Source organism: Chinchilla lanigera, unplaced genomic scaffold, assembly GCF_000276665.1.
Source record: "Chinchilla lanigera isolate Chin_1 unplaced genomic scaffold, ChiLan1.0 scaffold00056, whole genome shotgun sequence".
Classification (NCBI taxonomy): Eukaryota; Metazoa; Chordata; class Mammalia; order Rodentia; family Chinchillidae; genus Chinchilla; species Chinchilla lanigera.
The window spans coordinates 11,869,355-11,875,281 of NW_004955457.1; the positions used below are offsets into that span (position 1 = coordinate 11,869,355).

The 5,927-nt window shown below is 43.4% G+C and overlaps 1 protein-coding gene and 1 pseudogene across 2 annotated transcripts in view; both read right to left on the reverse strand.

The window, feature by feature from the left end:
* Positions 1-5,927, reverse strand: part of Carf (calcium responsive transcription factor) — a 94,654-nt gene that overhangs the window by 16,099 nt on the left and 72,628 nt on the right. The window lies entirely within an intron of this gene.
* Positions 4,126-4,795, reverse strand: LOC102005342 (annotated as a pseudogene).

The window sequence follows — 5,927 nt, forward strand, 5'->3', positions numbered from 1 at the left end:
CTTTCAATGGAAGCTTTGATTTCCTGGAAGTCTCTTTGAATCTGGTTCATGCATTCTAAGTCCTTTCTATATTTTTCATTTAATGTTTCTGTCCATTGCCTTTATTCTTCTATTTTCTTATATATTTCTTCTTCAGACTTTTTGAGCAGTTCCTTCATTATTATTGTCATTTCATTTTTTGCCTGAGAGATTATTTCTGATCTCATCTTTTCTATGGCATTGTGTAATTGTTTCTGTACTTCCATTGCAATAATTTCAGCTATTTCAGGCATGTGTTTAACAGGTTCTCCTATGTCGATGTGTCCTGGACTTGTTCTGAGTAGGGTGGAGTTCTGGGATTGTGTTTTAGTCTTTCACTTTGTCATGTTTGCTACCAGATGCAGCAAGCTCGTTTCCCTGTTCAGTGGCTGCACAGCGAAAGCCACTAGTGTCCTAGTTTTCCTGTTGGTCAGGATTGCCCCTCAGTGGCCCCTGAGAAGCACTACTTAGTGTCAGGTTTTCTGGCAGTTGTTGATTTGTATCTAGTTATCCCAGGTCTCAGACGCAGGCATTGGTGTCAGCTGATGGCAGACCATCTTATCCAGTGTCCCCTTGTAGTTCAGGGCATGTGCACAGCCCAGACTCGGGTTGCACTGGTGTGACAATCCCAGTCCAGTGGACCTATGTCCCCAGGCAGTTCAGGGTACAGGCAAAAGCCAGACACAAACTGCAGGGTTGACAGTTTGTGAACCACCTGATTCTATCTCCAGTCAGTTCAGGACACATCCAGGAACCAGATGCAGGCCAGATGGGCAGAAATTACAGACTGCCTGTGCCTGTGACCCCCTAGGGGGTCTGGGTGCAAGTAAACCATGGACTCGAACCGCTGGACCAGCAGCTCTTAGAGCACTCCCTCACTCGGCACTGGGCATGCACAGGGAGAGGCCACACGCACCCTCCAGCTAGAGCAGTCCCTGGGGCTTCTGAGTGAGGACCTCCTGTCTGGCTCTCTCCGCGAGTTTCAGCTGGGAACTGTGGCAGTGGGAGTAAAGCACGGACTCGAACTGTGGGACCAGCAGCTCTTGGAGCACTCACTCACCACTCAGTGCAGGGTGCATGCAGGGAGGGGCCATATGCCCCCCACCACCTAGAGCAGTCCCTGGGGCTTCTGAGTGAGGACCTCCTGTCTCCCGCAGGTGCACAGAGGGCACAGACTCAGTCTCGATGTTGGTATATTAGGCAGGAATAAGATCAATGTTTTTAAAATCTTTAAACCAATTTGGGTGATTAAAAATGGCAGGGGAGAAACTGGCAGCAAAACACAGTCCCTCCAAGACCTGGAATTGAGATACCTGGAAAATAACAACTTACTGAAGAAAAAAATAGAAGTAGGTATTTGGTAATTGGAAAGGAACTAACAGGAAACCTGGAAACTACAGAGAAGTTGGAGAAACAAGGCACAACTCAGAAAAAAAGAACAATGCTGTTGGGAAAGGGACCCCGGAGGGGGACCTGTTTCCACTGAAACAAAGTAACCCAGAGAGAGTGAGCCAGCAGCCTCTGGGAGAAACAAGACTGGCAGGGAGTGCTAGCCCCCCAAAAGCCCAGGGCTCCTGTAAGCTGCAAAAACCATGTCCCTCCACATAGCAGGCTGGAGTTGGAGACATCCTGTGCAGTGCCCACCACCTCTGAGAGAGTTTAACTGTGTAAGAGTAAGGTATAGAACAGGGCTTCCAATATCACCCTACCACTGTGACTGGGTGGGAGACAGGTACAAGAAACAGTCATGGAGCGGGCACAGGCTATCCATAGATGGCCTGAGCTCAGGCTAGGAAGGACTGGGGGTCTTGCCCTCTGAGTTGAGAAGCCAGGCCTGTTGTGTGTGGCTTTTGGAAGGGGCTGGAATTGTTGGCATTAAGTATAGTGAATGCTTGATTCTCCTTGCTCTGCCTACATCCAGCATGGAGCTCAGTTGTGGGTTTGGTTTCTCAATCTACTAATGTGATCAAGGAGATGCCTTGGCCTGCATGGATGCCACAGCCTGGGGTATAGAGACAGAGGGGCCTCTGGAGGAGGAAGGGCATCTCCCAAACCCAGAGAATATAAAGCTAGATAAAACTGTGACTCAGAACATATGGAGGGATATGAAAACTAATAGTGGCCAAAGTGACTACAGTGCTAGGGCACACACATCAGACCAAGCCCAGCAGGAAAACAGGGGAGGCTCCAGCATTTACACACACAAACATGGACATGGAAACAAAGAAGGTCCTAGCAGGAACTTGCTTTTCCTCACCCATATCCAGTGGATTCCAATATTGCAGACTGTGAAAAGAAACTACTCATGCAAACACACAGCACTTATTTTTTTTTTAGTTATTTTTTCTTTTTTTCATTGATTCTTTTTTTTTTGTGGGTTTGGGTTCTTTATTTTGCTCTAATTTCTTTTTTTTTTCTTTGTTCTACTCTGTTTTCTTATACTTATTAAAATGCTTGATCTCAATCTTTCTCTCCTCTTCATCCAACTTTTATTTTTCAAACTTTATTTCTTTCATTTTCCTGTTCTTCACCCCTTCATCTTTACTAATATTACTATTAAGCTTTATTAATTTTAGAGATGTAATTTATGATATTACTGCTTAACTTTTTCCTAGTGCTAACAGCTGCTGCATTTACCAGATGTTTACTGAATATCAGTTTCTGACTTATCTTGGTGTCTATATTAGTATTGTAGAATTTTCTATTGTTAAGGATGGTATAATGGCAGCCTTTACTGGTTCTTTTTTAAATTCAATTAAGCCAGGCAGCATGGTACATGCCTATAATCCCAGCACTCCAAAGGCTGAGGCAGGGGGATTGCAAGTTTGAGGCCAGCCTCAACTGCATAGTGAAACCTTGTCTCAAAAAAAAAAAAAACCCCAAAAAAACAAAAAAACAAAAAAACAAAACAAAAAACCAGTTAAATATTTATTGAATAAATGTAGAATAAATGATCTAAGGGGTATTTTAATATAAATAGAGTAACTTCAAATATTCAGAGATCTGTCACACAAAGAATGAAGACTTGTTCAGCATTTCTTCAAAAGGTAGAACTTGGGGCTGGGGATTTAGCTCAGTGGCAAAGCACCTGCCTGGCAAGCGCAAGGTCATGAGTTTGATTCCTGGTACCGAAAGACAAACAGAAAAAAAAGAAAGGTAGAACTTGAAACTGTGGAAAAGAGAGGCAACCAACAGGCTGCAGGAGAGCTGTACAAAGTGTTAGCACTTAGCTTAATAGCTTCTTTCCCCCATACAATGCATTCTGTACTCAACCTGTCACTTCCTCTGGAAGAAGATGGTAGAACTTAATACTTCTCATGAACACCCTAAGTTGCACTTTCATGGCAAGCCCTCCTCTGCGAGCAATGGATAAATTTATGCTATTGGAGAAAATTGTAAGAGTAACAAACTGGTTTACTCAGGAAATACCCACTTGTTCCTCAGTTGTCTTTCAGTATTCTACTTTAGTGATTCTTGGGAGGTAGGGGTAAAAGAGAGGCTATTCTCCCAAGGGTGGATCACACTCTCAGCAATTCAGGTACTGCCCTGGGACAGTCCTTCTCCAGCCCCACATGCGGCACTACACTAGCCCCTTGGACATGGATGGAGAGCAGTGTGCACTGGGGCAGAAGAGCTTATTCATAAATCACCAGGGAATGTAAACTACCTGCATAATACTGACAGTGCCAAATTGTTACACATTACAAAATGAAAATTGCCTCAACTATGCAGCATAATGTTTAAGGACAAATATATATATATATATATATATATATTTTTTTGTCTTTTTAAGACAGGGTCTCACTATGCAGTTCAGGCTGGCCTTGAGCTCACTTTGTAGCCCAGGTTGGTTTCAAACTCGCAATGATCCTCCTGCCTCAGCTTCCTAAGTGCTGGAATTACAGACATGTGCCACCACACCCAGCTAATATACTTCATATTCTATATGCATTGTATCACATATTCCATAAGGAATGCTGAGGTGCTTAATCCATCCAGTAAAAGGAAAATAAAAATTTTACATTTCTCTGTCAGAGTACAGAATTCTGAAGGTATTTTTTTTTTAATTTGTTCTTTTTGAAGGTAGATCTTAAACTCAACAATAAATCAGTTTTCAAAGAAAGCCACATCATCCATCCACCTGGCTAACTGCTGCTCCTTGGGGATCCGGGAACTGGGGCAGGCTCTGATAAGGAATTAATTCTATTGAAGGAAAGATCCAGGGACCCTGCAACTGGTTTTCTGGGCAGAACCATTCTCGTGGTGGGGTCTGCTTGTCATCTTTATTTTAAGATACCTTTCACAGCCTCTGCAACAGAAAGTCCAACAAAGGTTGTAAAGTCCACCGCAATGGTGGTGTTTGCTTGAGAGGCCAGGGCAAAGGATTCTCTGAGCACTACTTCCATGATCGGCTACACTGTCTCAGACCACTGGTGGGCACTGATGGTCCTATAGATCCCAGGGAAATCTCTTTGCCAGATTTTCTGTCCTACTGACCAAATTCCCCCAAGTTCAGAATTTGCCTATTTTATTTATAGAATTTGCAGGTGGTGTCCATTTCCAAAGGTACCTTGCATTATTCATGTCATTGCAGAGCAAATGTAACACTAGAAGCTGACCACACATTGGGGGTGTGACAATTCCCCCAGGAGCCTCTGACTGCTGGTTCTCACATTGCTCCAGCCACTTTCTGAAATTGAAATCACTTTCCGCCATCACCACCTTTCCAGCAGGCTCACCCTGCACCTTCCAGACTTTTTTTTCCTAAGCAACAGTGCTTTATTGAATACAAAGATTAGTTTAAATGAATACAAAATTGCTGTGTAAAGTGTTTTATTGATTGATTGATTGATTGATTGTCTTGTTGAAATAGGGTCTTGCTCTGCAGTTCAGGCTGGCCTTGAACTCACTTTGTTGCCTAGGCTGGTCTCGAACTCACAACGATCCTCTTGCCTCAGCCTCCTGAGTACTGGGATTACAGGAATGCACCACCACACCCAGCAAAGTAAGTGTTTTAAAAATACATTTCTATAGATAGAGATTATCTCTAAGTAAAAGAACAGTAGCAAAAGTGTATGTTTAAATTTGAACAGCAAAACAAAAGGGGATTTAGAAGTGTGACCAGGTATCCCTCCCAGCCTACACTGCTGTCACCAGGTGCCCATGGGTTCCATGCAGTACCTACTCAGACAAACACCGGGCTTACACTGACACCTCGAGAATGTTTTTCTTCCCTTTCTTACAGCTTTTTAAAGCAGTTAATACATGTCAAATAACTGACTTTGGATGAGAGTACTCTAAAGTTAAGGAACACTTTTCTCTGTAGAAACTTCACACAATGAGCTTAACCATACAGCCTTTGCCTCTTCACAACCCTTGTAACCCTTCTTGACCACCTCGCTGTGGGTTTTTTTGGTCTAAACAAAATGAAACCCCCAAATCCCAGTGTCTCATCACAAATCAACCCTTTTCTTCAGAACAACTTGTTGCAATAAAATGAAAATACTAAACCAGCACAACTGTTGTTTTCCTCACCCTTCCATTCCTTTCTGTGGTCTATTTTTGTAAGGTTAGGAGAAATGGCAAAAAGATGACTCCAGGGTAGTCCACCAGCAGATGAAGGGGAAGGAAGGTGAGGCCAAGGCCACAGTGCAGAGAAGACAAATCAGGTGCAGTTTTAACTGTGGGCACCTGGCTACCAGCCTATGGCCCAGATCAGAATTGCCTTTCACTCTATAGGCCACATGGAGAAATCTGCCTTAAGCAAAATGAAGGGAATGACAGGGGCTGAAAACAGATGAGATAGTCTGCACACATACAATAAGACCATTGCTCTTTTCATTTCAACAGCAAATTATTTAAAAAAGAAAAAGGAGAAGGAGGAGGAGGAAGGAGGAGGAAGGAGGAGG